Genomic DNA, 11,699 nt, shown 5'->3' with positions numbered 1-11,699 from the left:
GGCCATTCTCTCCTTGTGTGAGAACACGTTCCTTAATGTCATCTCTGCATCACAGGCTGATGATTGTCATTTAGCATCTTTTAGAGAAGAATGTGTTTGTGTTAATGCACATTGCACATTTTTTAACTTTCACGTTCAACGTTTCAACGTTCAGTTTTCTCCCATAAAAACTGATGGCAAGTATTTAGTAGCATCTTGGCATGATTAATGTAACTTTTGTTCTTTATCTTCTTATTTTGGAACACTATAGAGGCAAATTATCATTAAAAAAAAATAAATAATCTAAGATGGTAATTGGAAAAAAATAAAAAAAGTAATTGGAAAAGTAATCTTAGAAAACATTCTAAGATTACTTTTCCAATTACTTTTTTTATTTTTAACACTGATCACAGAAATGACAGAAAAACAAAACAAAGGACAAACATTTTTTTTTATTTTATATTATTAATTATGAATAATATTATCTTTTTTTTGCACATTTATTAAACCTTACACTTATTTTTCACATGTGAAAACAAAATGTGTAATAGGGAGTCCATAAAGGGACATAGTGATGGAAAAAAATATGAGATGGTAGGAAAAATAATATGTCAATGCTTTTGCGTTCACTCGCAAAATGTTTTGCGTTCACCCGAGAAACTTTCCGATCGCTCGCAGTTTCTCGGGGGAAAACAAAAGCATTGAAATATATTTTTTCCTCCCATCTCATATTTTTCACCATGTAGTCTGTAGTTCGTTCAATCAATCAATCAATCAATCAATCAATCAATCAATCAATCAATCAATCAATCAATCAATCAATCAATCCATCCATCCATCCATCCATCCATCCACCCACCCACCCACCAATCTGGAGTCAAACCATTTAATATTATTTCATAAACTGTTTTAAATTATGTTTTTATTTTGAGTTTCCTGACTACTTGACATATATTCATAAACGAAAAATGACATGTTTGTCATCATATTTGAGAATAACCCTGCAGTACAGCATGCCTTTAAGAGTTTAATGTCAATTATTTCCCCTCATTTCTCACATCTGCATGACATTTGACTCAAAATGTCTTTAAAAAAAAGTTACAAGATTATTTAATCAATATCCAAGTGTGAGCAAGTGATCCATATCCCACTTTGGGCAGCTATTAAATTATAGTTCCTGCCAGGACACTGTGAAATGGCAAAACCAGGCAACAATTTAACTTCTTCTGAACCATTTGTCCGTTTTCTGTCAAGTCAATTAGAGAAGGGGAAATTGTAAGCACAAGATAATTGTCTTTTGGGACTGTTTTTGCCTAGTGCCATTTTGACAAAGATACAGTATACTTCCAATTTAATTGTCTTTGAGTGTTTGAAGTTTATTAATCTATAAAACTCATACGCAAGGCTGAAAACAAACCAACAGCACTGAGATATGTTCCTCTCTGTCCTTTCATTAAAATGGAAATTCCAATTTGCAGCACCCTAACAAGCAGCTGACAGCATAAATAAACCACTTCATTTTAGCCCGACTTAGAGATGACACACAAGTGCTTTTACAGAATCAAACAACCCTTGGACAGTGATCAACTAGTGTGATTAATCGTACAGATCTTCTCCTGACAAAATCTGTTGTTTACAGAATATGGTGCTATAAATCTCTGGCCAGCGCTGGCCATTACAAACCAATTCTGGACATTGCTGGTTGGCTAATATTAAAATGTATGTTGTCCATTGTCTCACTCCACTGGTCTGATTGCAAATAAATGTTCCATGAATGGTATTAGTAATTAATTTAGGCATAAAATTGCAAAGCCTCTGCATTTGGTTAGAGGATTTTTAATTGCTTAAAGTCCACTTGGGCAACAGGGCCATGCATCATATAGCATACAATTAACTATGTTGTCTGTGCTTGCTCCAATATGAGAAATGAAATTCTCTGAGAAAAGGAATTTATGCCAGGTTGTTTATGTGAAGTTGCTATGCTGTTCTGAGTGGCGTTTTACCACGTTATGTGGTGTTTTGGGGGTTACTTGGTCGAAAGAGACTCCTTCAGTGTACGTCTGGGAGACTTTTCACCTCTTTTACTGTCTAGCAGTCGAAAATCATAAGAATCACTTCCAAAAATCACGCCTCTCCTTATTAAGCTGAATGATTTTCATCATGTTTGTAGCCCAAACGATGAACGTGGTTTCAAGTAAAACATTCCTGTCCCTAACCCTACCCATAAGTTATCCCTAAAATCAGAGAGAAATGATGTGAATAACACTGATGTAGAACCACCTAACTCTGGTTGGAAGCTAAAACTGCGACATAAACTGTAAACGTGTCCCTCAAATCTGATTGGTTGATTGGAATGTTGTTCCAGAATCAACAAAGATGTTGATCCAGGAACATGTTGTACTTTGTGAAATCACGTTCAAAAGGCAGAAACACATGGTACGAGTTTGAAGGTTTCTTTAAGGTAAGTCAAACACCACCAGGTAACTGTTTCCAGTAATGCAACTATACAATTCCAATCTACTTGAATGGGGAAACATTTAGTATCAGTATATACAGATCTAGGTATATACTGTTCAGAGTTATAGCATACTTTGATATTTCACTCACTTTTTTTCCCCATTATATCACTGTAAAAAGAGATCAGTTGACCGAACTTAAAAAAGTGAGGAAAATGAGTTCACATAACTTATTTTTTTCAATTACGCATTAAGTTTATTACTTAATTTTAAGGCAATGGGTTTCCTCACATTTTTAAAGTTAAGACAACTGATCACTTTTTACGTAGTTATACACATAACAAATTCTCTGCAAAGTGCCATCTGCCTGATTATGCACACTGTCTCTCTCTTGACCTTTGTGTAAACAACAATAAACCCGTATTCTTAAGAAAAGCATTAAGAGAAAAGAACTCATCGCCGGAGAAGAAAGAGCTGGCAAGGAGCCTCTGTCTTTCTGAACTGAACCCATTTTTCTTCAGTTGAGCTGAAATGTTTGGCGGCATTCATGAAATTCAGATGTTAAAGATATCTTCTTCTAATTAATGCAAATGGTGGCCCGCGCTTTGTTCAGTGGCCGGACAGAAATTTAAACGGACTGTGTAAAGCTGTAAACATGCTCCCGAGGGATCTCATTACCAGCTATATGAAGAGGTCAATGCACACTCTGTCGCCTCCATGCATGTTAATATTGTAACATGCTTGTATGTGCTGAGTGGTTGATTATGTAGTGGGGTGATTTCCATTATTACACTGACTCCAAAAACCGGCTCCATGCTCATAACTGAGTTTACTGGGGTAATGAGTGCGGATAGCTGTGTGTTTGTTTGAATGGCTGTTTGATGCGTGATTCTGCTTTGGTGTATGTGCCGTTTTCCCCATCAGCAAATCTGAGCAGCACGCTTATCTTACACATGCACACACATATGGTGTCCACTTTTACTGTCAATCACAACTCCATCTGATTATATCGTTCAGCTAATATTTTGTGGTTGGCTGGATCCAATAGAGCGCATGCAGTGAGCACAGGAGGGAATGGAGGTGACCATGAGCCATGCAGCTATTTACTTTAAAAAATGATTTCAGTTGCATGTGAGGTCACGATGGCGGATTTTGTGGTTCACAATCCAATCTACTAAAACTAGCTGTTCAGAAACCTCATGTGGTAATCTCTGGCCTTTAGACCCGATAATGAGGCAGTTATTTGTGTGCTGCTATAGTGTTAAGTGATGTGAACCAGCAGTAGCAGAATATATATATTTAGGCTACATGATGGTGGTTACACCACCCTCAAATTTTTAGAGTTTGCAGAAAATGGTATAAACACAGGCCTATACAAAAATGAAAGCAAAGACTACATTTCTAAAAAGTGACACATCTCTTTATCATCTTAGGCTTTCTTGTTTGTGCCTTATTTTAATTCTTATTAAACTTATTAATTCTCCAGCGAGTGTAATAATAATAATAATAATAAAAAAAATGATAATAATAAAATAGATCAAATATGATCTGCAGTGTTTATCTGGACCACTGGAGGGCACTGTGGTTCTGTCAAGTCAACCTGGAGAGCTTGTGTAAAACTTCAATGAAGGGACTCGTTTGTGTTCTGAAGTAAGTCACAACTCACAACTTCGGAAACATACGGTTTAAAAAGTTTGCTTTTAAATCACAGATGTAATCTCAACAGTATACGTGAGTAGGAGATGGCTTACAGACGGTATCTGTCTGTGTTAATGCGAGTGGGTTCCCGAGAGATGTCAAAGATGCAAATGCACACATCAGGTAAAATCATCTAATGATACTGAACATTCCCTGGAGACCCGATCACTTTGGTGCATGTTGGGCTCGGGAGTGGGATGATCTAAGACTGAGGGGACTCAGGGGACTCAGGAGAGGGGGAGAATTAAAGCACAGGTAGCCTATTTGAAATCCCCTTTTATCCAATTAAAGTCGATGCGGACATTTAGATTTTTAAAAGGACACACACACACAAAAAAATTATGTTAATTTTCACAACAGTTACACACTCGGTACGTTATTTGAATATCCGTACACATTCCCATTCGTTTCCTTTGGATCTGCTAAAGCTTTGACCTGGGCTACATCCGAAATCTCATACGTCCATACTATAGCAGGTGAAAAACAGTATGTGACATAAGTATGTCCGAATTCACAGTCCTCAAAAGAATAGGCAAAAAGTACCCGCATGACCTACTACTTCCGGCGAGAAGATGGACACTTTACTGTCCCATGAGGCCACTGGAAAGGATATGAATGGCAATGAAGCGACACAACTGACGGTAGGTCACATGATAATGACAGCATGGCGAATATAACACAGTACGTCCAGTTTACACTCATACTACACGTATAACATACTTTTTTACACGTCGTGAAGTAAATACTTATTCAAAATAAGTACCTACACAAGAAAGTATGCGATTTCGGACGTAGCCGTGCTGTTCGTCATGTGAGTACGAATAGGTTGAATGAATGATTCAGTGACTCATTTATAACACAAAAGGTCACCCAGTTTTCGCCATCTACTGGCATAATCCCAGCAAACACATTTACGTTGTGGCAACGTCTGTGGCACGTTGCATTTCTTCTATGGCAACATCGCTGTCTACGTGCTCGCAACATTGTAACAACGTAGAATTGTAAGAGGCGACAGGGCTGTAGCAACGTTGTTGCGCGACATTCAGCAACTGAGAGACGACATTCTGACAATTTTCTGTTTTTATGCTAGATAGGCCTATAGATATCCCCCATTTAGCATTTTATGTTTTGAGGTTAATTTGTAATTAGTCAGATGTTAGATAATTATATAGTTTTATTAAATATTGTTTATCATTATTATTTAATGGGGCTATCAGTAAATTAGCCTAATTATAATCAACACCTGCAAGTGTACACTTTGAAGAGTAAAAATTACAGAAGGTTACGTTAATTCAACTTTATTAAAACTAACTGCATATATGGTAATCAAATTGCACTTCCAAAAGTCATACATTTGTGAAAAAAGAAAAAAACTAAATAAATGAATATACAAATTTCTTTTAAGTATAATAAATAAAACATAAAAAGCAAAGATCAGAACATTTAATGAACAAAACCGGTTCTGTACATGGCAGACAGTAGTCGAAAGCCGGACGATAATGTTCGGTAAACGGAATCGGTCCAGGAAACATCCACAAATCCAGAGGAGCGAAGAAACGAATGAGACTAAATAGCAGACAAATTAAATGAAAAACTAAACGGTGCAAGCGAGGCTACATTAGTCACATTAGAAAATGAAGTTGTAGGTTGTGTTTGAATAATTACGTATCTTATTTAGTTGTGGTAAATAAAACGCAATACTTGTGTAGGCCTATCCTTGCTCGATGAAGAACGCGACAACACAATGAGCCCAACGGGCGGTTGAAATTTAAAAGTCTGATTTTCGCGCTTCAGGGCAGTGAGTCAGTGACGAGTACATATGTAGTCCAGTAGTTGTCAAGACACCGTTGGCACAACCTTAAGCAATGGCCCTGAACGGTGGTTTAATGTCAACATTGTGACAACGTTGTAACAACCTTCACCACACAACGTATTTATAGCAACCTTTTGGCCATGTTGATAAAACGTTGTTAGAAGGTTGGGTACGTTGTGCCAACGTTCTGTGTTTGCTGGGATAATGAATCAGTGAATGAACAAATCTTTTTTTGGTGAATGGGTTTAAAAGATTCCAATCTGAAATTTATTCAACATAATATTCACCACAACTAAACCAGGTGTTGACAACCTTTTTCAACCAAGGAACTCTCCACCCATACACTCTTGTCCAACCCAAGAACCCTATAAAATTAAAAGGCAAGAGTTTATTTGTTGACTTACTATAATATATTTTATTAATAATATCGACAAATCACACATAAAAAAAACAACATTTAGAAATAAACGTTTAAACACTTATCGCATATCGACATTTCTGTATGTCTTACATTTGTCATTATATCTGTCTATTCAACCCCGTTTGAAAAACCATTGGGTAGAAAGTTGAATTAAGAGGATGTCAATCAATCATTCTCGACAGAAGAACATTGATTTGATGTCCATCTGTTAGAACTTTATTGTAGAGATCATATTTGACATTAGGTTTGCTAATGGAAAGCGCATGCTGTTAAAACGCTTTCAAGTCAGTGCAGATGCCATATTTTTTATATGATGTGACAGAAAGAGGTACAGTCTGTTCAATGTTGTTCCGATGTGAACCTAACAAACTTTAAATATGTTTTTTTTTCAGACAAAACGCATTATTTTAAATGTGTCAAATATGATGCTTAAGTCTATTTTTGGGCTCTAATGAATTATAATTGTATACAAGCACACTTTTATGCTTCTCTTTTTAAATATCTCCGTTAGCATGTCACACAATGCAAAAATGCCTACATGCATCATCTTATTCAAAGTTTGGATGAGACTTTGTGAGAATGCATGGACGAGTCTGTTGTGCCATGTGTGTCTCCATCTGTTTTCATGCGTGTGTGAGAGAGACAGAATTCATTTTTTGACATTTATATGTGTGCATGAGGGAGAGTGGCAATATACTCATGTTGTTATGTGTTTCTCTCTGACAGAGCCCAGCTGCACCAAGGCATTGTCTTCATTGCGCTGTATAGATGAGTTTTCGGCTGCTTGCTGTGCCATGGCATTTCAACACCATCAGCAAATCATTACTGATCAGAGAGGAACAGGAAGACAGACATGTCAAATGTAAGATATGCATTGTCACACATCATTTTTTTGCCTTCTTGCATTACAAACAACTGGACGGAACATAATGGACGTTTATAAGCGCGTTAACTCCCATACACTGCCGCTAGAGATGCTTATCCCACCCCAGATTCATCTGATTGGTCCATTGTTGTACAACCAATATTGAGACGCAGTTTCCATTTGTTTTTTACTTGACCCTGCATCTTAAATGCTGTAAGATTTTAACCTCCTAGTGATATGATGATGGTCTTTGTTCAGATTCTGTAACTATTTCAAAATGGCTCATGCTTCACATAAGCGGTCATTTAATGGCTGTTTAAATAAGAACTACCAATTTGGGTTGCTGAAATTTTTTAAGGCCTGGCATATTCACTGTACAAGAAAGCACCAGCCAAAAGAAGCACACACCACAGATAAAGGAGCAAAAACTGCATCTAAACTTAAAGGGATAGTTCACAAAAAATGAGAATTGTGTCATCATTACATTTTTTCTCTGTAGGGCATAAAAGAAGATATTTTATAAGTTTTTTTTTGTGTCTGTACAAGGAAAGTCAATGTGGTCTAATTTTCTGGACATATGTCTTCTTTTGTTCTATAAAATCATACAGGTTTGGAGCAACATGAGGGTGAGAAAATAATTACAGGCTTTTAATTTTGTATGAACTACCCCTTTAAGTTCGGACTCAGTTGTGGCTCCTTTGTGGTGTCGAATTCAGTGTACTTTTGGGTGTATGGAAACAGTTCTTGTGTATATCATCAATGCATTAACTGGCAAAAGTAAAGATTCTCAGCTATTGTATGTCTTTAGAAGACTTTGAATACTGGAAGAACTGTGTGTAATGCTTTGTTATACTTTATGGCACTTCTTTGAAATCTCAGCTATGTCCGAAATCACCACCTACAGTATATGGAAGTCAAGTTCGTTCCTAGAGAGCCACTGCCCTGCAGAGTTTGGCTCCAACCCTGAAAAAAAAAAAAAAAAGTGAATGAGGGTTTAGGGGGCGATTTTGGATTCGGCCAATGTATGCTCAACGGCTAGACTAGAGAATATCCGAATGAATTCCCCAATCTGACCAGAAGATGGCGCCTGCAGCTGAATCATCCATCCATCCATTTTCCAAACCGCTGGCCCAATGTGGCTACAGCGTAATATCATACAGGTATAAATTCCTTTTTTTAATTGATTATTAAATTGTTTAATTAAGGTTTATACATAGTTTCCATGACTACTGGAGCTGTCAGATTGCTAAGTTTCAAATAATTATTAGCAAACACAAACTATGCAAAAGCGGCAGCCCTTCTGGCACACTCAGTCTGAATTCGCTCACTCGTTCAAACTGGTCATGAAAGAGCCATTACCCTCTGCTTATTCACCATGCATAAAAATAATGCATATATATATATACACACAAAACAAATGACCAACAATACGTATGAAAGAAAAGCAAAGTAGGTTTTCTAGGGCTAACCAATGTAAATAATAATGTAATAGCTAATTATATAAATTTTAGCAAATACATTTTATAATTATATTTATTTCAGACATAACTATTCCCAACTGCACATTTTAGAAAAATACTGTTTAAAAAAACATTGGTAATTCTCATCTCGCGCTCTTATTTTTTTATTAGAATGCTTAATTTCCAGTTAGTTGAAATATTTAAATGAACTCAAAGCTCAAATTGGACCTGATTCCGTTAATTCCATATACACATTTAAAGGCAGGGTAGGTAGGACTATATAAAAATAAAAGATCCAAATTTGTTAAAACTTTCTATATATATCAATACATAATTAAAATGTAAGTACTCTGAAAAAAAGAGTATAAAAATCAAGTGACTCTAGACCGTTTAATCTGTATTAAACACAGCTCATTATTTCGATTCGGGACGAATCAAAGGATTGGCTTAGGCGACTGTCACTCTCTCTCGCAACCATGGCAACCACCCTTTTGCCACGGGATCTGCCCACTTGCGCGCGCACGTTTGATTTGAGGAATTCGAGAGGCACGGAACCTAGGAATAGCAAAACAATGGCAGAGAAAGAGCAATCAAAATTCACATTACCGGCATGCAGTTAGTGAAGGCAAACAAGGCAAAAAAAGAAGACAGTACAAGAAAAGGTAATGAACAAAAAGTCTTTGGATAATCAAAGAAATAAAACGCGTGTCAATATCATCGTGGCTTTCCAGCGACCACCCCGTCCTCAGCCTCTACTTCCTCGGACCCTAGTTGCACGCCACGGCCTCTTGCACGACCTCCTCTGCTTCGCCCTAAAATTATTTTTTATTTTACAAAAGGACATTTTACAAACCTACATTTTGCGCATGTGCTCCTGCATGCACTTTTCCAGTCACAACACAGCAATCAAAGGAGGACGCGTTGAAAACTGTAATGCTGTTCTCTTCCTTCATAACTCGTACTGAGAATGTTTGAGTTGCAGAGGAATTTGTGACTGTTTCACCTGTTCAACCACATCAAAGTTTCGTAATTAGTAAGTCCGTGCTTTTTCTCTTTTTGTTCTTATGTGCTGAAGGGCTGCTGTGCCTTGGTGAAACGATGTTTGTACGTGAAGAGCTCTTTTCCAAAACGCCATAAACCTAAAAAGCTGCCTCAAAGAACCAGCAAAAGTAATGATTATGAATGTGTAAAATATTGCAATAAGACATTTTAATTGTTTATTAATTTCTGTGTCGGCTGCAAAGATGAAGTTGACGATATTTGACTCGCGATCTTCGCAGTAGGCTAGTGAACGCATGCACCGGAGAAATGCACATTTATTAGGCTACATAGTTTTATTTTGTTTTGGATGGTTTTGTTTAGAACCAGATTTCTGTAAATATATTCCACATTTTTTAGGCCTGTGAGGCGAGGCTACGGTTCGGTTCACGATGATATAATCTCCAGTTCAAGCACCTTATGTTGTGATTGATAGCCTATATTTACTTTATGTATTTAATCCAGGAATGAAAATATTAATGAATTAATGAAAAAAAAAATATATTAAAATTAAGATACAATTAATACAAAACGAAATTCGTTTTAAAGAAAGGCTTTGTGCTTTCTGTTTTGAGGTCTCTGTTAAAGTTTGAAAGTCTTAGTGCAGCTTTCAGAGCGCTCGCGTCCATAATGGAGAACTGTCAAGTAATATTGTTTTTTCTTCATAAATGCAAACACGAAAAATAAAAGACAAAAACTTTTTTAAAAAGACAAACCATAAATTTAGAAAAAAAAAAAAAAAAGATGGATTTATAGCGTTTTGGGGGAAAAATGAATGGATTTATACCGTTTTGAAAATGTTATTTTTTTTTTTACTTTGAATTGATCATCAACCATATTGTTGTTTGATTTAATAATCACTGTTGCAAGAAGTGCCTAGTTAAGTTTTTTTGTTGTTTTTTTTGTAAGTGGAAAAAGTAGGGGCTGCCACAGATTCTGTTTAGTTAGCTCCTTTATTGTTTTTTTCTATAGCCTAGTATAATATAGGTCAAATGCAGCAAGTCAAAAGACCAACTGGACCTTCTTTGCCAGTTTGCTCACATTTCTTTGAAGGATGGCAAAAATATCGCCTGAATATCAATATCTAGATATTGGAAAAAAATATCGAGATATTCATTTTTGTCAATATCTCCCACCCCTACATGCAGAACACCATATATGTTATGAATCTTACACGAAATTCATCTTCATCACAATATTACTGATGGTAATGTAAAAAAGTGTATCAATGCAACCTGTTTTTAGCTTATATAACTAGCTCGTTAGCGAATCAAAAAATATATATTTTAAATTTACCAATATCAATATGCTAGCTTGATAGTGAGTACTAAAATACATCTTATTTGTTTATATTCATAAGCAATTAGCGTTAGATTTTTTTATTACATGTGATTCTGACATGATGTCACTACATGCACTGTGCTCCTTCCTCTCTGCTTGTCTCAGGTAAATAATGCGTCTTCAGCTCAGCGGTTGGAGTCGCGCGTTCATGTGTTTTGGGGGCGTGGCTTTGGAAGGAGCCCAGAAGGGAGGGGGTGGAGTGAATGGAAATAATGAACTGTCTTTAAAACAGTCCTGAGAGGTCTACAGACACTCGATTTTTATACTTTCTTTTTCAGAGTACTTACATTTTAATTATGTATTGATATGTACATAAAGTTTAAACAAATTTGAAAAAGAATTTTTTTAGACCATTCCTACCTACCCTGCCTTTAATTGGAACTCTATGCAGCGATAATGAAAAGGTGTCTTGACAGCCTCAGTTACTACCTATTGTAAACGCTTATGTGTTCGAACAGCCACAAAAGACCGCCTACTCTCCACCTACTGACCTAATGCATAAACATTTTGGGAAGTGCGCTAGCCAGACGGGATTTAAACTTTGTCGGATAAAGACCCAAGTTTGGTTTGATGAAAAACATACCAAGCACAATGTTCTCTCACCATTCCTGATACTTCTAACACACAC

The sequence above is a fragment of the Abramis brama genome (genome assembly GCF_963993115.1).
Source record: "Abramis brama genome assembly, chromosome: 22".
Lineage (NCBI taxonomy): Eukaryota > Metazoa > Chordata > Actinopteri > Cypriniformes > Leuciscidae > Abramis > Abramis brama.
Note: the sequence above shows the minus strand (reverse complement) of the source record.